Here is a 23,696-nt window from a genome sequence, read left to right as displayed (position 1 = left end):
GTTCCACCCTCCCGAAGACAACTGAAGAGAGGTTTCTCCTCTATTCAGCAATGAGTGGATTCGTGTGCTGGTTTGGATCTAGGGTCCACTGCTCTTAAAGCCTCTGGCAGTACATTATAACATATCTTTGGCCTCTAAAGTTGGAATTTGCAATGACTTTGACCTCTCAGAGAATGAAAGTAATTACCCACCAGCCGGGAGAATCATTTTTATCTATAGGCACATTATAGGTGGCTCATTAAGAAAAATGTCACTCTTGGTCCTTGCATGCAGACATGTTCTCATGTGTTGAGAGACCCTTGACACAGTTGCTACAGTGTGCATCCATAGCCCCTCAAGTAGAACTGTTCCAATCAGGTCACTTTTTGGATGTGTTAAGGCACTGCTAACTTGGAGCACGAATTACAGAAATGTCTTAATGGAAGATCTATCTAACACACTCCTACTCTTTTTACAGGGTGTGAGGACTTCAGGCAGCAAAAATAACGAGCAGAGTAAGAACATTTGACTTCATTTCAACACTTTAGACCATCTCCGCAGGTTTCCAGTGGAAGCCTGGGGTGTATCTAATAATATTCCATGGCTCATGCATAAGCCATATCTATACAAATTTGCACTTATTTGCAAAGACATATAATAGGTTAAACAGGTCTCATGCTTGTGTAGATTGCAAACAATTGTCCTTTATCTATCTATCTATCTATCTATCTATCTATCTATCTATCTATCTATCTATCTATCTATCTATCTATCTATCTATCTATCTATCTATCTATCTATCTATCTATCTATCTATCTATCTATCTATCTATCTATCTATCTATCTATCTATCTATCTATCTATCTATCTATCTATCTATCTATCTATCTCTCTCTCTCTCTGTCTGTCTGTCTGTTGATGGCTTTCTCCAGTACTTTGGCTGGGTAGGGGAGCAGGGAGATCGGATGACAATTTTTTTAGATCGCTGGGGTCGATAAAAGCTTTCTTTAGGAGGGATCTGATGTCTGCATGTGTCCATCTGTTTGGGAAGGATGCTGTGGAGATGGATGTGTTGAGGATGCTGGCGAGTTGCATGCTGATTAGGTTCATTGTGAGGTTGTAGAGATGGTGAGGGCAGGGGTCGTGGGTGCTCAGGAGTTGATGGAAGACATGATTGCTGAGGTGGTCAGGGCTTTGAGCGGAGACCATGTGGTAATGGTTTGGCTGATGTTCGCTGGTTGGTTGAGCTTCCACCCTCTCCGTGCACCAGCCCAATCAAACCAGCAACTTGCAGAAAGCCATCAAGAACCACAACAGTTGGTTCACCACATGTGTCAACACCCTGGTTCTCCTATATCTAGCCCAATGGCAAGAGTCTGACCACAGGCCATTCGGTACACAGAGAAACTCAGGCTGACAAAACGCCACTGCAAGCAACTGAACTGCAAATGGAGAACACAGATAAAGACATTTTTAAATCAGCCCTCAGAAGCTACCACCAGCATATACGTATCACTAAGAGCACAGCTCTTTTGCATTCATGCTGGCACTAACATCAACAAGGAAATCTTTGCCATCATCAAAGATTTCAATGAGTGTCATGCTGTCTCCAGCAATAGATCCCCTTCAAAAGACATTTACAACAAGTTCTAGGAGTTTTTCTGGGCTAAAATGACCTCCATACACAACAACTTTGACCCGCAACTGGACCCCTTCTCCATCGCAACTCAACTTCCCACCAAAGCCGAAGAACAACCCCTGGCCTCGTGGACCACCATCAACAACATTGAAATCACTCTTACCATAAAGACCATCCACTCAGGGGCCCATTTGACCCTTATTCCTACCACACCTTCACTAAAGGACTCCTACTGATCTAAAGCACTAACCTCCATCCTCAATGTCTCCATTGACCCAACCACAGTCCTGGACAACATGTCACTGTCATGCCACTGCTCAAGAAACCATCCGCTAACCCAGCCGTGCTTTTTAACTACTGACCCATCTCCCTCTTCTCATACACAGCAATGGTCTGAGAGAAACTAATCAACCAATGCCTCACTGACTACCTCAGCTACCACCTACTCCTCGACACCATGCAGTCTGGATTCAGGCCCAGTCACAGTACAGAAACAGCACTCATCGTTGCTACAGATGACATCTGCATGATCCTTGACAAAGGAGACACAGCAGCCCTCATTCTCCTGGACGTCTTTGCAGCATTTGACATGCTCTCACCCCCACATCCTCATCAAGATCCTACACAAGATTGGTTTCCAAGGACCCACTTTCCTCTCAATCTGCTCCTTGTTAACAGATGGAACTCAAACTATCACCCCAGCTCTTTACTCATCAGAAGTCCACAAAGTCATCTGCACTGTACCTCAGGGTTCATTGCTCAGTCCCCACAAGTTCCCAACACAAGAAACAAATTTGCCGCCTGCATGACCGAAGTGGCTAATTGGATGAAAGACAACTGTCTCAAGTTCAACACTGACAATACAGGAGTAGCAATCTTCAGCAAGAACTCCTCACCTTAGGACGCCGACTGGTGGCTGGCCCAACTGGGACCTACACCCAGCACCCATGCCAGGAACCTCAAAATAATCATCAACAGTAAACTTTGAATCACTGCACAGTTTAATGCTGTCCCTGAAGATCCTGATGGCTCCCAAGCAACACTAGACTAACGGTCACTCGCACTCTAGTCACCAGAAACTTGGGCTACAGGAACATCTTCTTCGCTGGGATGACCAAGCAAGTCACTAAAAGTTTACAAACCATCCATAACTCAGCAGCCAGACTCATATTCAACCTCCAACATAGAATTCACATCACACCACACCTCAGAGAGCTCCGCTGGCTCCTGATACACAAACATGCTCATTTCATACTCCTCACACATACATTCAAGGCACTACACAACAGAGGCCCCATCCACCTGAACAGTCGTAACTCCTTCCACCAGCCACATACATCCTTTGCATACACAGAGGCAGATCAGGAGGATGGGCATTCTCTTACATCACACATAAAGCATGGAATGGCTTTGCAATCCACATCATCATACTGGTCTTCAGCAACAAGACATCCCCATGGAACTCCACCTGGTGGCCATCAGAGCAAGGACCATCACCCACAGACCTTGCAAGAAATCTAGGGATCATCCTAGACGACAAGCTCAACATGACAACTCAAGTCAATGCAGAGTGCACCTACTGCTTACACATCCTATGCATGCTGTGAAAAATCTTCAAATGTTTACCTCCAAAAACCGATGGACCGTCACACAAGCACTCATCACCAGCAGGCTGGACTACGGCAACAGTCTCTATGCCAGAATCTCCAAATAACTCCTATACAGACTTCAGCCATTCAGAACACCACTGCAAGACTCATACTTGACCTCCCACATCATACCGCACCCACATCACACTGCACCGCAGGAAACTTCACTGGCTCCCCATTCACAAGCGCAACTAATTCAAACTTCTCACACACACATACAAAGCACTACACAATACAGAGCCAGAATACTTGAACATCTGCATACACTTTCACCAACCTCACTAGACACCTCCTCTCTGCCTCACTCATACACATTCCCCACATCCACAAAAAGCAAAACTGGAGGTCGCTCATTCTCCTACGTTGCACCCAAAACAGGAATGACTTCCCTCAACAAATCAGAGCAGCCTTCTGACTTCTTGAGTTGTGCAAAAAGTTGAAGACCTGGCTCTTGATATAAGTACCCTGGTGACCACAAACCTACACACCTGCCCAATGGCCTGGATACCCTCTCAGGTGATTAGTGTGATAAACAAATCAATATAACATAACATAATAAAACACCAGAGCATCCTCCTCTCCTGTTGAATTCTGAAAGAAGCTGAAGACCTGGCTTTCAATTAACCAACCTATTACAGGCAGGGCACAGCACACACACCTGCTTAGCACCAGGATAACCTTGTGAGTGATAGTGTGCTTTACAAATACATATAATATAACAGATTGATATTTAGCAGATGTCAAGACATGCATAGCAGAGTTCCAACATAGGCCCAAAAAACTCACAGGTCTGGGTGGAACAGGGAAGAACCCAAAATCTAGAGGAACAGGACACACTGGCCTGACCCAGTGTGAAATGTGATGTAAGCATATAGGTGTGTGTTTAAGTCATGACATGGGGATGGAAAATGTTGTTATTAGTCAACATTAATGTAATTCTTAAAGCAGCCCACCATCTATCATGAACATTTGCACTTAATCTTCATAACACATTAACCAGTGTTCCAGTGCTTACATATATCAGTGTTTACAATATATCAGTGATATCATCATTTATGTCATTTGAGATGTCATCAGCGATGTTATAAATAATGTCAGAGAATATGTCATGACTGATGTAATATGTCAGGTCATAAGCAGTGCATGGTGGAAGCGCAAGTTATAGTTAGCTCAGCAAACTATAACTGGTGAATTTCTATGTTTTTTTGTTCAAAATGTTACTGTTGTCACTGAAATATTCAAGTTTTGTCAAAAAACTAAAACACATCTTTTTGTAACACTGAACTATAACGTTACTTTGACATGTTTTTTTCAGTGAATTTCTAGGGTTTTCTTAACATAAAGTAATGTTTTATCAACAGCGCAGGGCCTTTCACTCTGTGCGGCAGAGGGGGTGAGCAAAGAGCCTGTCTGCTGTGGCAACCTCTCTACAGTCACCCAACCCGATGCTGTGCACAGCCTTCTGCTATGTACAGCTGGGGGTTGGCCACAAATATGGCTTGACCTGCCGTCAGGCCCAGTGGCCAAACCCCCAGCAGCATGATAATTCTGAACCATGCACAGCCTTACCCCTGCGCAGTGTCAGATTGGCCTTAGGGCCACGGGGACCTCATGCCCTGGGGCAAAACATATATATGAAGGCGAAGGGGGCATACAGCCCCCTCCCTGAACCTTATTTGCCCCCTATGATCCCATCCAGTTCCAATAAAACAGGGAGGGGGGCCATATAGCCTTAAAAGACCCTGGTGACCATATTGGCCAGGTCCAAATACAATTAAACAGGGGAGGAGGGGTGTCCATTTTTAGGTCGAGCATTCAAGACCTCTTGTATATACTTTAGTATATACTTATATCAGTATGTGCTTTGTGGGCCCTGGAGATTAGCCCTAGGACTTGTCTGCTTCTGCTTAGAAACTTTTTATTCTGTTCAACTGCCTCTATTTAACTGTCTTGATAGAAAATGACCAGTAGAGGTCTGTAAAATACCAGTATTGCTTTCTGCTTGTTCAACTGCCTCTATTTAACTTTCTTGATAGATAACGACCAACAGAGCTCAGTAAAATACCAGAATGACTTTAGCATTTTCTAGATTCCAGTCCATAGAAATTGTCTTCCACAAGCACCTGTAGACAATATTATCTTTTTCAAAACTTGTATTTTCAGTGATATGACCACCGAAGGTCCTGATTTTTTATGAAAAACAGTGCTTTGGACTATACCATTTCCAGCTGAAAGGCAATATTTCTCTCCATGTGTTCCCATACCGGGTGTGTCACGCAGTTCGGTGCTTACTTTTTCTCCATGTTTAAGAACAGTAGCTGTTTCATCACCCAGGCTAATGTGAAGCATAGCTAAATACATATAAGGTCTGAAAGGCGAGACCGATTGCATTGCAAATGCTTGTTTAAAGGGGGAGATGGGGCAGGCAGCTCCTCTCCCCAAGCCTCTTATGGCCCTGGGGAACCCATTATCCTCGGAGGCTGCCATTTTTTAAAAGGTGAGAGGGGACACATCACATTATAAAGGGGAGCCCCCCCTCCCCATAGCCTTATAAGGCCACAGGCACCCCATCCCAGGAGCCAAGTAATTATTAAAAGGAAGGGCCTACAAAGCCCCACATCCCTTAGCCTAATTAGGTCCCGGGGACCCCATTCCCCAGGGCCAAAATTTCAACAAAAGGGAATGGGGCCACGTGGCATCTCTCACCTAGCCATGGGTCCGTAGGGCAGTTTTTTTATTTGACAGGATAGCGGGCTCATGGTCCCACTTCCTTAGTATCATTATGCTCTGAATACTCTATCCCCCGGAGCTGTATATATCTTAAAGGAGAGAGGGGTCACGTGGCCCCCTCCCCAAGCCTCATTAGGCCCTGGGGACTTCATCCCCTTGGACCGTTTTTATTTTAAAGGGGGGTGGCCATGTGGCCCCCTCCCTGAGGCTAATTATGCTCTGGGGACCCCATCACCAGGGCCATTTTTATTTAATTTTGAAAGGGAGGGGGCAACACGGCCCGATCCAGAGCATATTACTAACCCAGGGACCCTATCCCACATAGCCTGCATTATTTAAAAATGGATACTCCCGTGTAACCCTGGGTGGAGTTCGCATAGTCGCCCTACGCAGAATTCCGCAAAGCAGCAAAAAAACTCCACGAGCTACGCGAATTTCCGCAAGCGCGGAGTTGCTTGTTCCGCCCGTTCATGATGCGTTTTTCCTGTTCGGGAGCGCATATTGCGTGTTTGGGGACACTTTTTGCGTGCTCGGTGGAAATATCGCGCAAACTTCACCACGATTGCAAATGGGCACAGCCATCTTGTTTTTCGCTTTTTGCTATGGTTCTGGTCCTGTTTTTCTATCCTCCCTATCTTTTTTCAATCCTTTGTTTCTAGAAACTTTTTGTTGATCTTTTTTATTTATTATCTATCCCTCTCTATTCCTGATTGTATATTTTGCATTTTTTCCTACTTTTTATGTGTTTTTTACTGCGTTCTTCACTCTTTTTCTATTACTTGCTTTTTTAATTTCTTTTACTTACTTTCTTAGTTCCTACCTTTTCTTTTCCGCCCGCCTACCCAGAACCATGGCAAAGGGCCAGGGTAAGACTAGGAGGGTTCAGAGTGAGAGCCACGACAGCCTTCCTTGCGAAAGGTGGGGCCCACAAGGGGTGCAGGCACGGGCCTTATTCAGTGAGGGAGAGGTGGCTGCACTGTTTTTGTTTATCCAGTGCCAGTGCCCCTTAACCCGGGCTCCGGGAGTGTCACCGGCGGTGGGCAAAGGTGTGTCGGGCAGTGTTTCTCTGCTCTGGGTGTCCAGCGCACCCATAACCAATTGACGCACTGGTGGTCCGATATCCTGGACCGGGAGCATGACCTGCTGAACCTGCTAGGTGTTGAGGTCCCAGGGCTTGGTGAGCAGCTATTTATATTACTATGTTGTATTCTTCTGTTCTGACTGTTATTGCGATTGCGAATATACTTATTTTTCACTAGTAGCTAACATGCTGCTGCTGCTTAAATGCAGGTAAGGTAACCTATGTTTGAAAATCTTATATTATATGATTGTTACTTTCAGACAGGTGCTCAGTGCTACTAACCAATCGTCGCACTTGTTTGCAACTTTGCGCTCCTTTGGGCTGGTTATGTAAGAGAGGTTAGAGAATTTAAGTTAGGTAGGTATTTAATCCACATAGGAAAGACTCCAGCCCTTTCCTTTGTCCTGTCAGGCTGTCGTGTCTCCTGTCACTAAGATAGTGGTAGTAGTTAGTTAGTTAGTATTATTTGGTAATTTAGCAGCCTGCGTTGTGACTCGTGAGTGATGTGTCCTCTCACATGACTTCAGTCCTAGTAGAACCTTTTGTAGTTCTTATAGTGAGTGTATAGCAACCAACCAATTTGGTGTATGCAATTATGCATGCGTCCATCTATGCATTAAGAAGAATAAATGCAGACTTAGTAATTGGCCTGTCAAAGGAAGTTGTTGGAGTTGAGACTCTCTGAAAGATTATTGGGAATGAGATCTGAACTTAGAAGCAAATGTACTTTTTTTGCAATTCATTCCAAAGTCAGGAATAGGCGGGCTAGGTATATTTAGGATTCAGGATTCGGAATTGAACTGTGGAATAATAATGATCAGATGGTACTCGAATGTGATACATAATAGTCGACTACTACTAGTCTAATAAGTCAATCTGATTGATTTAGCATAGGTCAATGTTATTGCAATTGCCGTATCAAGTCAAAAAATATTTTTAGAGCAATTATATTTATATATTTAACACAAATCATTTTTTGTCTCTTTACATGATCAGCATCCAGGGGCAAGAGGAAGACTGGGGCAGCTGACAGCGCGGCGGGTGCGGGAGCTGGAGGGGCCTCCCAGGAGCAGTAGGAAGCGGCTTCAGGTGTAGATGGCTCTGCTGCTGGCCCCAGGAAGTCCTCCTAGTGTTGTAATATATTAATATTTCCCTAACTTTTATCGCTCCATTATTTCCATTTCCTAATTTTCATTTTTCTAAAATCCTCTTCAATCTATCTGTCTCTCAATTCTTGTTTTTGCTCCACTATTACCTACTACTAAGTACTACTAACATTGTTTCTTCTAGTGTCTGTTTTTATTTTTACATCAAATCAAACTGCATCTGACTAACCTCTGCTCTGACTCTGTATTAGACAGTCTGTCTGTAGCTTGCTTTCTTCTAGGGTTCACTATACTCCCCTTATGTGGATTGACCAGTAGTGGTATTGTAAGACCCAGTGAACCCATTGTTCCTAGGGTACTAGTAAGGACTCCTTACTACTACTAGTAGCACTAATGTGCTGTGCAGACTGTAGATTGCGTGCCCAAGACAAGTAAGGTATTTCCGCAGGTTTGTGAAGTGTGATTTGAGAAGGCTTTAGTTTCTTTTGCTGTCTCATCATGCTCAATCAGTAATTGTGGTCACCCACGTTGGACAGTAGCAGGACCCCCCAAAGTGGTGTATTTTACTTTTTCTAATCCAGGCCTAGTATTTTTTTTAGTAGCAGCAATTGATGATGGACCCTGAACAACTGTTACCATGCACCATGGCTGTAAGGAAGTATGAGGAGTAGGAGGACGGCACCATTTTCCAACTAAGAAAGACCTCATGTTCACCCAGTTGGCCACTCTTTCTTCTTTTCAAAAAATTAGATGCACCATAGCTCTTGTCACTGAGTCCAGTCCTATGGGTTGTCCTCTTCTTGAGAGGCTTTTCAAAAATTGCCACCAACAAAATGCCCAACTGGATATTATTTAGTTATTTTTGATAGGACATACTGTCTACTGTACTTTAGTATCCGAATTGTAGATAGTGATGTGTGTGGTGTGTATGAATTATTAATTAAGTATTTTCAATCATGCTAATGAAAAAAATAACTGGGGAGGCGTATATGGCATCTAAAAAAATTGGATTTTTCTTTTCCATATGTACCAACCACCAGCGGTGAGGGCCACCATGCCACTCTGGAGGGAGGGGATGTGGCAGCCACAAGGGGTGAGCCAGCAGCAGTAATGGACAGTGGTAAGTCGTATTCCTTACTTATTGAGAATGATGAATACACTTGCTGCAAGGGTGTACACTCAGTACTAGTACACTGTACTTCTGCTGAGGCTAAGTTTTTGCTTGTGAACACTGAACAGTTGAAGAAGACACCCTGGCCTTTACTTAAACATCAGCATTAGCGGAGGGGGTTGAGTAACTAATGGCATATTCTATCCTCAACTCAACAAAGACAGTTTTATGGCGAAGACAAACAGTCAGACGACATGCATGACTGGTGGAGAAGGATTCGTGGGTGAAGGAAGGGTCCCCGGGATGCATAGGTGGCAGATGAAGATGATAGGAATAGGATGCATGTGGGTTGAAGGATAGGTGAAAAAGTAAAAGAGAAAGCAGAAAGGATGTCTGTCTGGGTGGGTGAAACTGTATGGGTGAAAGGAAGCCTTCGGGGGTTTGAGGGGTCAAACTCTAAGGCAAGCAAGGACATATGGCATGGGTGGGGGTTGATTATATCTAAATGTATGTTGTTGTCAGTGAAAGACGGTTTATGATAACCATGTTTGGATGGATGGATGCCTGGATGATATCATAGTAGGTGAAAACAGAGTCAGACTGGATGAAGAGAATGTAAAAGAAAATTAAACCATGCCAGAGTACCAAAGCCAAGGATGAAGAAGATTAAGAATAAAATATTAATAATGCTAGAAGAGCAATGCACTGAATGTAAAAGAAAAAACAAGCACTGGGAAGAACAAGGACTCTTTTTATGCAAGGTTTTTTATTCAAAGGTTTGAGGTTGTACTTGTATTTTAGAATGGAATACTCCCTTGACTCACAGTAGTTTGGAAGCACAACATTTATATTGCGTATGACTAATTATTTACCCTACCCATAATCGCCTTCCGTCTGACTCCGAGGCCCACTTCCGCTCCAGTCCCCTCCCTGTGTCAGCCATGGGTGGCATATCAGCTGCATGGAAACTAGTACTTACAAATCACTCAGTATGTCATCATCATCATCACGTGAGTGACATGATGTTGTGGCGCCGTTTCTCATCATCCATAAGCATGTGATCATTAACCATCATCATGTGCCTTATTGCAGTAGTGCAGTCAGGGTGAAAGTGAAATTGTTTGAGCATTTGCCATTGATTTAATAGAGTATGGCCGTAATGGAAATATATAATTGTGTAGTACAGCTGCCCCACATGCAGACAGTAGTAAAGTACATGAGTCTGCGACTCGAGTATGTCTGTCTAGGGCACAAGCTGACTGTGCTGGCATGCATACAGGATTAATTGTGCTAAACAAGAGAGAGAAAAATAATACTTCTACTCTACTCCATACTTAGTGCCTGAAAAAATAATCATCACATCCAAATCTTAGGGGCCGAGGGAGGTGAGGAGGAGAGGAAGATAGGACAGCTGCTAGTGCTACTGCTACTACTGTGCGACTATAATTTGTATGTGTTGCCTGTAATTTAATGTTGTGTTGCTGTTTTGCTAAGAGTATTGGTCACAACTAGGGGTGGGCGGAATTTTCATAGTTCCCTATGCAAAATTTCACGAAAAGGCAAGAAATCTCCGCGAGCACACGGAATTTTGCGTGCTCGCAGAGATTTCTTGTTGCGCCCCTTGTAATCTATGCATGGTCTCAGGGGCAGACAAGCATCGTGCCAGAATGAATCCTGCCCTACATTATTTATCCAAGAAGATGCCACCGTTTTGTGTAATTCCTCTACTCAGCTGGAGTACTTTCTACTGGCTACTCAGTAAGTGATACCTCGTTGGGTAAATGTATGGCGCTTTTCCTACACGACAGCTGCCTAAAGGGCCAGTGACCATGTGTGTCTGTAACTTTGCAGCCACGGCGAAAGGCGCCAGGGTCCCTTGAGTGAGCTGTCCATCATAGTGGGGAAAGGGCAGGAAGAAGTTGCATACCACTGGTGTGAAGAGGAGAAAGAAAGAACCTCCTGGTCACAAGAACTACATGGGATTGCGCTCGAGAAACTCATGGATGCAAAGACCTCCATCAAGGATCACAGCTAATTTTTTACGGTAGATATGGGGAGAAAGCACACCTGCCCAGCCTAGACAGTGCTCACAAACGTTTTGGGCTGATTAATGCGTTACTTAATTTGAGCTGCAACTCGGGCACCTGCTTTCTGTTTTGTGACAGGAGCATTGTACCAGAATGAATCATGCCCTGCCTGCATATTTATCCAAGAAGATGCCACCATTTTGTGCAACACCTCTGTTCAACGGGAGTACTACTGGCTAATCAGTAAGTGCTACCTCATTGGGTAAATGTATAGTGCTTTTCCTACACTAGACCTGCGGGCCAGAAGAGTTGTCTCCAGTGACCATGTGTCTGTAACTTTGCCACCGTGCCGAAAGGCACCGGGGTCCCTTGAGTGAGCTGTCCATCACAGTGGGGAAAGGGCAGGAAGACTTTGCATGCCACTAGTGTATGTGGGGCGGGGCCAAATGGGCAGGGCTTCTACGCGAGTTCACATGCCTCTTGTTTATAAAGGAGGGTCAAAGCGCGATCAGAGCAGCAGATGAGATGAGAAGAAAGAAAGAACCTCCTGGTCACAAGAACTACACGGGGATTGCACTCGAGAAACTCATGTATGCAAAGACCTCCATCAAGGATCACAGCTAATTTTTTACAGTAGATATGGGGAGAAAGCACACCTGCCCAGCCTCGACAGTGCTCACAAACATTTTGGGCTGGTTAATTCGTTACTGAATTTGAGCTGCAACTCGGGCACCTGCTTTATTTATATCTGCTTTGTGACAGCCAGAAGCATCGTGTCAGAATGAATCCTGCCCTGTCTGCATATTTATCCAAGAAGATGCCACCGTTTTGTGCAATACCCCTACTACTCATTCCATTCCGCTGCAGATCGCGGAATTTTGGGCAATTCCGCATTCCACCCGGATGTTATTAATTATTATTATTATGCAATTGCCTTGCCTGTTTGCCCTCAGAGAGACCAAAGTTACATACATTTTATTTATGTTCCGTTGTACCGGGCTTCCTTTTAAAGCTAGCAAAGCAAATTAAAAAATAGCTGTAGGGATATAGGCAAAGACTAAGAACAATCATAATAAACAACAACACACAGTTGTAATGATTGAAGAGAAAAAATGAATCAAATTAATTAAAAGATGATGAATGATACTAAGTTACTGTATGTTAATGTCCTGGTCAAATTGGGAAGTTGCATCTCAGTATTTCTCTTGGTCCTCCCTTCCATGGACGTTCCGTCTGTCGATCTTGGGTGCCCCACTGCCTGCCTGGCGGATGCGGATTGGTAAGGTAAGTGTGAGTTGTTTTTCCCAGTATAGCACAGGGTAAAGGCTGGCCTGTAAGTGTAGATGGTAAAACAAAAGGCATATTGAAAAATAAAGGAGAATAAAAATGCATAAATTACGGAGGATAGCAACAAGAACACTTTCAGAGGCGGAATGGCTAAATCATGCCTACTCTGTTTCCAGCATTAACCACACTACAACAACAACAGGAGAGAGCAGGCCCACGGCACCCACCCAACCTCCACTTAAATTAGATTTTGACTGAGCCAGACAGAGCACACATATACAGCAACATAGCATTTTCCAAATTAAGTAACTAAATCAATGCACCGCTGTCAGTCATACCACTCCCCTACACTGACTCGACTCCACCACTACACAGACATGTAGGTCTGCTGTGGTTGTTGTTGATTGACTTGTTTACCTTTTATGCAACTTCATGAAACGTTATTCCATCAATCATCTCCGATCCTACTGACTGACTGCGAAGAGTATAGTATGTGGTCATCATTATCATGGTGTTCAACTCAGTCTGTAGTGTACCGAGTGAGTCCAGATTCCAGATTCAAAAATGCAATGGATAACCCTGCAGTAGAAGTACAATTTGTTATTAACTCAGAGTCAGCGTCCAATGCTCTATCATTACCTGTTCTCATCTTAAGGGGCAGTCCCTCTTGGCTCAGAAAGGTTGATAGCTATAGTCATGTTCTTATGGCGGGACTCGATGAGGCAGTCACGCATTTCTTGTACTATTCTCCATCCAATGTCTGGCTTGAGGGAAATGGATTTAGGGCGAGTCAGGATGGATGGAGAAGGACTGGGAGGAGTAGACTTCTTTAATAAATGCACACAGTTGCAACTCCAATACGGCAATAAAAAGACAAGACGGTGGTGATCAATTTGTTGTGATTTGAACCAGAAAGACAGAGACAAACACACACATAATACAAGTAAATAAGGAAGAAAGAAAGTAACAAGTTGAAAGCCTAGCTGTCAGGGAAGTAGATCTCATCCTTAAACTCTGGTGGTTCACCCAGAAGTACGTCATCTACCACACTACTTTCGTCATCTAAGTCACTGTCCTCCTGCTGAGCTTTAGGTATGGTGTAATCCGGTGGTATAAGTGCGTTTCATTTTGATCATGGTGAACCTCTCCACGTTTTGGGGAGAGAGACTGGTCCTTATCACTGGTACAATAGCACCAGCAGCACTGAAAACACGCTCAGAAGAGACACTTGTGACAGGAAAAGCCAGATAGTTTATCGCCAGCTTGCTGAGCACTGGCAAATGGCGACTTTACCATACCAATACAGCAATGGCTTTTGATCAATGTAGACCTCTGCTTGGTCATCCAGATAGGCCTGGACCAGCCGCTCAATGCTCAGGGGTGCTCTGCTTTGCCCGGCCTCTTTTGCCTTTGCATTTGCATCAGCACTGGACCTAGCAAGCCCTTGCTGTAGATTCTATTCTTGTGCCGATTTTAATGGGGCTGATGATCCTGTTCTGGCTGTTGTTGAATTTGGGGGTTTTGACCGCTGTGAGTCAACCGCACTGCCCTCAGGCTTTGAAGTTAAACTTGACGCCAGCTACCCTGCTGTACTTGTGGGCTGGAGTAGCGACTGTCTACCGCAGCTATCCAAGCTTTGTACTTGGCAACATCCACTTGTGAAAAAGGAATTCATGTGTTAGTGTGCAGTACTGCTTTGTACTGTGGATCCAGAATTGTGGCAGAAATGTAATGGTTGGATGACACAATCTCAGTTTGCACACTTGTATTTTCAGCTAAGTGAAGGGGTAAGCTCTCCACCAACTCATATGCTTCTTTTTTTCCCTCCACACCTGCGTACATTCCAGACACCCCTTTCAGCTGTTCTGTAGCATGTGCAACAATGGGATAGCTTGACCCATAGTACTGTCCTCCTTGCTGACTTCACGTGTGAAGATTTAGAAAGGAAGTAGCATCTCTGTTAGGCATTTAACTAGGCCCCATTGGTCCATCTCAATGGTCATGCCTTTCACACTAGCACCCCCTAGTCTTCGCATGACATATTCATTGATTGGTCTGTACTGCTCAAACAGACATTCAAGCATGTAATACGTTGAGTTCCAACGTGTTGGCACCTCCTGGATGAGTGCTTTAACTGGCACTCTATACTCACATTGAATTATCCTCAGCCGATTCCAGGCTTTAAAAGAATGGCTGAAATGTGTGAATATACTTCTGCAGGTGGTCAGTAAGTTACTGACTCAGTATTCTTTATTCAGAAAGTCTTGAACAATGACGTTAATGCAGTGCACCAAACACAGGACCCTAAAATAGCCACCTTTGCCCATGGCCTTACCTATATTTCTGCCATTGTCCATGGCAACAAAACCAATCTTAAGCCCTCTTGGGTGCAGCCATTCAAAGACCTTGCTGTTAAGCTCTTCCAAAATGTTTGCAGCAGTATGAGATTTCTCCATGGCGAACATGGCTACAGTTGCATGTTTCCGAGTGGCATTAAAAATCTCAGCAGTGTCAACACCTGCAGATATCTTTTCTCTAACCCCCAAAGAGATCCAGTGTGCAGTGATGCACATGTAATCAGTGGCTTGGCAACTGGTCCACATGTCTGCTGTCATGTGGATACTGTGAACAGCACTCTGCCACAAAGCTTGTCCAAGCAATTCCAGCACGTCGTGATGTAGTGCTGGAACAGCAACTCTGGCAAAATAGGACCGGCTGGGAACCTTCCATTTTGGGCAGATGGCTTTCACAAATTCAAGAAAACCCACCCCTTCCACAAAAGAAAAAGGGAGAAGGTCCAGCGCTAACATTTTAGCCAGCTTCGCATTGTACAAACGTGCCATTTGGTGGTTGCATTTGTACTACCCCTCCGCCCTAAATATGCTGAGAATGGTAGGCTGGATTTGTTTCCTTTCTGGTGCCACTGATGCAGTTGACTTCTTGACGCCAGATGTTGTTAGGCTCCATGCTGCACTTTTTTTTCATTGCAGTACTCTGTTGCCTTGGTGTCTCACTCTCAGCCTGACTCTTACTCTTGTACCACTGAGATGTTGCTGAGGCTGATGAGGATGTGGGTGGTACCACTGCACTGCTGGGGATAGGGTAACTTTGTGTTCCAGAGAAAATGTCTCCGGCTTGATCACCTTTCACCACGATCGTATCTTCTACTTCTTCATCACCACCATCACCAATGGGTGCAGTTTTACTTTTTGGGCCTTTAAGGTGTTCCTCCCACTGGATTAAGTTGTGTGTTTTCAGATGGGTTGTTTGGCCTCAAGTGCCATAGTTTGTACCAAGCTTACCCCGACTAACACCTTGTTTACAAATGGAGCATATAGCAACGTTCTCCTCCTTACTTCTAACCAAAAAGAAGTCCCAAACTGGGGGGGTGAACCTTCTGGAGCTGCTGGAGGTGCCACTTGCAATGCCGGATGAACTGCAGGGTGGGTTTGGAATTTTACTCTGTGCACTATCACAACCCACTTCTACTGAGGTGGTTGTGCTGAAGGTAGGTCTCTGCCGGGCCTCTGCAAATTCAAATATGGAAGCTGGAGGTGGTGTTGGTGTTACCTGTGTTGGTGGGATGGGGTAATGTCGGTCTCCACTGGGGCGGGACTGATGTCAATGATGACTGGCTCGTCATCATCCTCCTCTTCTACATCTACCTCCATAACTCTTAGGCTTTCTGGAACCTTCCTTTTCCCTAGCCTTGTCTCGTGGCATCTCTCACTCTCAGACTGAGGTGGTGGCATCTAGAGCATCAGAAGGGGGGCTTGCAGAAGAACTCGATGGACTAACCCTCCTTTTCCTTGCTGGGGATCTGGAAGACAATGACTCTTCTGAAAGAGTGGCTTGCTCTTCTTCCTCTGCATGAAGCTCGAGTTCCTGAACTGCCCCTACTTCAGGAGGAACAACTACTATTGTGGGCAGTGGTTGCAGCTGTTGTTGTCCACTTATCTGAGTTTCCTGCATTGATTGGGTACTACTTTGCGATAACGATAAGTCAATTTCAACATCACTGCTCGTTGGTGTTGTCATGATGAGACTGGCTGTCTCTGCGACAGAATGGGCTTGGGCCTAGGTTGATGCGGGGCTGCTGCTCCCAGCTTGATCCCCAGACACCGCTGCTACAGGTGCAATTTTTGGTTTCCCACAAAAGATCTTGGTCCGCACACCAGAAGTGGTAATTGACACTTCTTTCTTCTTCTCACTGGCAACTTTCTTGGTACTGGAGGACCTCTTCTTCAGATGTCAGCAGCACGCAGTGGCACAAGTTGAAGAGATGTCTGTGATCACACGTCATGTGACGTCGTGCGCAGCAGGACTTCTGTCTGGCAGTACAATGGGTCCGCCTCCTCCTCTTTTGTGCACCTAAATGCAAAGAAACAAGAAGAACATCAGAGAAACGTGGAATTTATTGTAGTGGTTCAATTTACTACTAGTACAGATAAACAAATATAATATATAACTTAGTGTGTGTGGTCAGTCACACTTGTTAGTGTTATTATTAATAATATTAAATTGTATTAACTCAGTTATTAAAAAAACATAACAGTGTAGCCATTTGTGAGACTTTGACAACAAGGGCTTTCATGGTGTACTGTGTACACTCAGGAAGGATAGGAAAGAAGAAGAACAAAAACAAAAATACAAGTGTAATGGAACCTGTTTGGCATTGTGAATGTGATTGTGTATTACGTGGGATGCAGCATCATTCAGGAAGCTGCAGCTGGCAATGGGGATGGAAGCAGTAAGGCAAGAGGAACAAAGGAAAGACATGCAGGTCTATGGAAAAAGCAGCACACTAACTACCACCACAAAATGACCACTAGACACATGGTGAAATACCCCCAAAAACACATTTTACAATTCAATCCAATGCCATCCATGCCCTAAATGATGTTTAAATTCATAAGACACCACAGAAACAGTTGTTTCATGCACCCATGAGTAGCTCTGGGCCTGCTGGCTGAAAAAGACCGATTGGCAGACTAGGCCACATAGTGAAGTGAATCAATTCAAATCAATAATAATGCAAATTTATTAGAAAATGTAGTGAACTGTCCTGCATTTTTTTGCTGGCTAACAAGAAATAAAAATAAAATACATGCAAAACAACAACAAGGGCAAGGCATGGCCACCACAAAGAAAGTTTGCAGGCCTATGGTAAAAGCACACTGGCTGCCTGTACAAAATGGCCGCCAGCCACATGGCCAGGCCACCACAACAACAAGAAAGGGAAAACAGACAATGCAGGCCTATGGCAAAAGCACAGTGGCTGGCTTCACAAAATGGCCGCCAACCATATGACATGCTGGCCTATGGCAAAAGCAGCACACTAACTACAACCACAAAATGGCCACCAGCCACATGGTCACTCACAGAACAACAAGCAGGAGGCATGTAAAACAATGAACTCAAGCAGGCCTATATGACCAGACAAAGGAGGCATGCTAAACAACACAGTTTTAATGCAACAATGCAAAAACGAAAATCCAAAAGGTTTGCAAGTTACACAACAGCGACACAACACACACATCGAACAAAGGCATTTATTTAACACGCACAAAAAAAGTGAAATACCCCCCAAAAACACATTTTGCAATTCAATCCAATGCCATCCATGCCCTAAATGATGTTTAAATACAACAGACACCACAGAAACAGTTGTTTCATGCACACATGAGTAGCTCTGGGCCTACTGGCTGAAAGGCTTATTGGTAGACTACTGGGCTAGTAAATTAAATAAATGTTGCAAATTGATTGCAAAAGTTGGAGAAAATGTAGTAAACTTTGCAAAATGTTTCCTTTACAAAAGAAAACTAGTAGAAAAATGACATACAAAGCAAAACAACTAGGCCCCTACTGAAACTACAGGCCACCCACAACAATAGATTTGAAAAAAATGATGAAAAGTACAAACAATTGTAGGTGCAATGCACCAATCAAACAAACAACACCAATTTTCCAGCTTACTTGTAAAATCTCAAATCCAAAAGTCGTCCATTAAAATGATATATGATGCAGCAGACAAAAAGAAGGATCCTTCCAGCTCCAAACCCAAATGAAAAGTGAAGGGAGATGGACAAAGCACTGAGAGGAGCCTGCTGGACAGGAACAGGAAGTTGGAGACACTGGGGTACTTCCTTCCTCTTAAAAAAAAATAAAAGTAAAGAAAAAGGACTCCTCGCACAAAAAAGTACAGCCAAATAACAATCTGTGGAGTTTTTTTCATCCAAATCATCATTTCGATAAGGTTTTATGCTGCTCGAGAGATATTCTTCTCCAGCTTGCAAATTCTGCGTGTTCGGCATCGCGATCTTCACGGAACTTCTGCCGGAAGTCCGATGGCAGGTCTGAATGACGTATTCACGATCGCACACTTATGTGGGTCCGTGTGGCCAGCTACCAAATCTCGTGGCGCACGCAAATGGATAGGAAATCTCATCGGAGAACGCAGGCATCCGGTAAGTTGCTACCGCATGCGTGAAAACGCATTTTGAACGTACAAACAAAAAAAACCTCTGCTCTGTTGCGCAGCACAGAGTTTTCGCTAACTCCGCGTTCTACCCGGAATGCGAAGTTGCCAAAAATCTGCAAACTCCATGAGCGGAGCGAAGTTTTCCACCCAGGGTTACCCTCGTGCCCACCCCCGGCACCCACCATAGACATGTTTGGGGCCACAAGGTGAGACCCAGGGCACCCGTGGCCCCTGCCACGTCCTCATATGGGGCAGGAGCCAGATTTGCTCTCGCCTGGAGGGAGCAGCTTACTGGAGCCATTATTACAGAAGATGACTCTAATTGAGGGCAGTCTCACTAAGCTAGAGCGGCTTGTTAACATCACCCCTATTCAATACCCAGTCACAACTCAAAATAGGCGGTGTGTAGGTATTGGGACTAGTGAACTATCAGGCAATGAACACCACTCAAGTATCGCTGCAAACACACTCATCGAACCCACTGGGGTCAGCAACCTAACTCAAGGGTGCCCACTTCCCTATCGATCCTTAGCTGATGCTAATTTAACTTCGGAACCCTTTATGCCCTTACCCCAAGTAAATGGTCCTTTAATTGCAAAAGGGTCCGCCATGCCTAGGGCAGGGACAAGATCTGTACATACACTGCTAGGATGGACACCGAATCATGATGCTGTTTTAAAACCAGATTTGAACTTAAATCTTCCCCCAGAAGTAACTCCTTATGTGATTATTTTGTCAAATGTCCCTACACTTCCTCCTGATGTACAGGAACACTAGTCCACTTTAGGGAACAAATCATTACACCTCTTAAGCACCAGGATTGGCATAAATGACATTCTCTTTCGGGAATTTAAAATGGCATGGAGAGTAGCTTGGGTTGGGAATTCACAAAGACCCTACAGGTTGACTGCGTGGTCCTAACTTTTAAATCCCCCGGGCTAGTGCGACATATCATAGAAAGGGCTGGTAGCCGGTAGTCTATGGTCAGTGGTATAAACATCTTACCGTTGGGCTTTTTTTCATCCTCCCTCCAGAGACACCTGGCACAATCAGAAGTGGGGGCTACCTATTGGTAATGGGAAGCCTGGTTGGGCGATCCCACTAAGCAATCGGTATGAAGTCCTAAACTCTTTGGAAGAACTTGACTGACTGTATGACATAGCAATTCACCCCTTAGCTGACAAACCTGAAGATAAGAGGCCCCGAGGGCACATGCCGCAAAATAGTGACTACCACTCGGTACTATATCACCCAGGTAGATGTACTCCCACGTCACCTGGTGCCCTTATTGGTGAAGGGACAGAGGGCAGGGAGCTCACAAAATTGATCCTCGGTAGACCCCCGGAGGAAGATGAACACAACTCTCCTGATCAGATCATTAGTACTGATGATTCCCCTGTTTTTGATATGGCAGCACAAGCTAATCCCTTTGAGGGGACTAAAGATGTATGTAAACTTGTCTCCTGGAATATCTCGGGACTACGGGCCAAGTTGACAAATCCTATTTGGTGCGATTTTATAACAAACACTGATGTACTATGTCTCCAAGAAACTTGGGTCAAAGATCGTATCCATATTAATGGATTTAAAACCTTCTCCACCCCAGCGGTCGAGGGTCAATGTGGGAGGGCTAAGGGAGGGCTCAGCACTTATATATCCAATAATTTAAAATCAAAGGATACTGTGCTACAGGTTCAGGAAGTTAACTATCAAATGCACAAAATTTATATGGATATGAAGAATTGCATCATCCTGGGCAATTTCTACAACAATATTCCGCACGCCAATGTGAACTATGTGTTGAAAAAAACTTGACTGTGATATAAAAAACATGTGTGGTAACTTTCAGAAAGATGTTATGGTAATTGTGGTAGGTGACTTTAATTGTGCCTTCTGTTCAAATGTTGATGGAAAAAACTATGGCTTCATAACTGGAGCTGGGCCTAGTAATACCCATTTTTGCCACTCATTTCTGGGGGATTTATATAACGAAGTGGTCTTTGGCAATCATTTAGGATTTGCTACATGATATGTCCCATTCCTCTACCTATGAGTTACACTTTTAGTGGAAGGGGTTTATTTACTACTATTGACTTTATTCTGGTATCTAATGACTATGCACCCAGACTTCATAAGTTGTGTATTGATGATATCTCATTGAGCGACCATTTCCCCTTGTGCCTTTTTCTATCCTTGCCACAAGGTAGTTTTGTCAGGCACGATAATACGGATCATGTTTTAACTAACATCAAACTCAACAGGTAAATGGCTACACCCTGCAATTGGACAAGATAGACCCTGCATTAATCTCTAAAAAAGTGATCTCTAAATGTAATTGGGCTTTTGAAACCTGCCTGAGTGATACAGCCTGCCCAGATAGCATCTTGACCTCTTTTCAAACCATAACAGGTGGTGTAAGTGAGTTATTATGGGCCCAGGAATCTAGAAAAGGGAAATCACAGGGATGGTTTGATTCGAAATGTACCCGTGCCTACACAAATTTAAAAAATACACTACATAAGATCCCCTGAAATCCAGCAGAAGTAAGGCATGCAAGAAGGGTCTACAGGTCAGCTATTAAAGGAAGAAATCTGAACTTGAGGAATGAAGCATGGAAATCCTTGCACACAGACTCTCTAGCGGGTGACAGTGTGACTTTTTGGAAAATCATTAAATTGCCTTTTTTATGACTGAATGTGGCCCCGAAATCGAAATCGCTATTAGCGAAGAGGAATGGATTAATCATTTCTCAAGGATCTTTAGCGACGGAGGAAGTGCTGAGTACAGACAGGAGGAGACCAGACCCCTCTGATTCAGTACTGTAATCTCCAATTTTCTTTAGACGAGGTGAATCGGGCAATATCTATGAGCAAGGAAGGAAAGGCGCCAGGGCCGGACGGGGTTCCGGTTGATCTGTTTAAGTCCAACCTGACCTTATGGAGTCCACTTGTAACCCAGGTTATCAACGCCAGCGTCTCGGCCCCCTTCCCCTCAACTTGGGCTGAGTCAACAATAGTGCCAATTTTTAAAAAGGGGAACCGCCAGGATCCCGGATGTTATAGGCCCATCTCACTATTGGATACCATTACAAAGGTAGTGGGGCATATAGTCTTAGAACGTTTGCATGTGTGGGCAGAGGACAATAAAGTCCTCTCTGACCTCCAATATGGCTTCCGTGAAGGGCTGTGGACCGTAGAGCAGAGTTTGAATTTGTTCATTCTGGTAGAAAATATACAAGGGCAAAAAAGGGGAGATTGTTTTTAGCCTTTTGGACCTCACCGCAGCTTTTGATGCAGTAATACATGCGAAGCTGTGGGAGATCCTTGAGGAAATGGGGGTGGACCAGCAAATTATCTACTTCCTCCAACGTTTTTATATTGATGCGCAGACACGAGTTGGATTTGGTCTGGGGGGCCATTGCACTGCCCCAATCTCCCAAAGGAAGGGGGTCAGGCAAGGATGTGTGCTGGTCCCCTTTCTTTTCAATCTTTACATTAACGGAGTGGGTGATGCACTGCTTAAAGATAATAAAGATTTCCCCCAGATAGCTGGGCGCCCCATACCTGCCCTTCTTTATGCGGACGATGCCATTTTAATGTCACGCACACAAGTAGGTCTGCAAAGGGTCTTGGATAGCCTCTCTGGGTTTCTGAGTAATCTTGGCCTGAGGGTAAATACTTCCAAGACCTTTATAATGCGGTGTGGTCGGATATGCAGGGACATGTATGTAGACGGCCAGAAAATAGAGCCTACAAGGAGATTTTCTTACCTGGGAATACTTTTCGACCAGGATGATTCTTGGACCCAGGCTATATTAGGCAAGAAATTAGTTTTTTCAAGAACTACTACTGCGCTCGCGCATTTTAGTAGAATGCTAGGCAGGAAGCCCCCAGTGGAGCTCCTGCAGATGTACAAAGCGAAAAGCGTTACCACAGTTTTGTATGGGGCAGGGCTCTGGGGTTTTACAGACATGCATTCCATACAAGTGGTGGAAAATGCAATTCTGAAGTTTTTATTGTCTGTTCCGAGTAGCACTCCCACATGCTGAGCTGGATATATCCTATATCTCTGACCTAATAAAAGTGGAGCCCGTTTTACTATGGCACAAGATCTGGTCAAAAGTGGAGCCCTTATTAAATAGGGATAGCCTAACAGATTGTTTAAGACTGGAAGGGACTTCAAAAGTCCATCGTTTTATGAAGGACCTTGGCCATCTGTAATACTTTACAGAACCAAATAGTAGGCCATCTGTAAATAGAAAAGAGCTAAAGAAAGAGGGGCTTCTATTGTTGGACTCGTTAACATTGACTGGCGAGATTGTCAAGCCCAGTGTACAGCAAAATCAAATGATTTCAACTTGTTTTACCATCCAACCATACCTAACTGTTGTACCTGGAATTTATGACAGGTTTCTATTGACACGATTTAGGTTCAGAATATTCCGCAGAATTGTAAGCTTCCCAAAAATCCACGACTGGGACCGGAAATTGAAACTGTGCCCATGTGATAATACTTCGGGTCAATCCACCATACATGTATTTTTATTTTGTAAATTTAATAGCGAATTAAGAAAGACGTGGATTGTCCCAATTTAAAAAACTTTGG

This window comes from Triturus cristatus, chromosome 4_2 (assembly GCF_964204655.1).
Source record: "Triturus cristatus chromosome 4_2, aTriCri1.1, whole genome shotgun sequence".
NCBI lineage: Eukaryota > Metazoa > Chordata > Amphibia > Caudata > Salamandridae > Triturus > Triturus cristatus.
The sequence above is the reverse complement of the archived record's forward strand: the minus strand, read 5'-3'. Positions refer to the sequence as shown.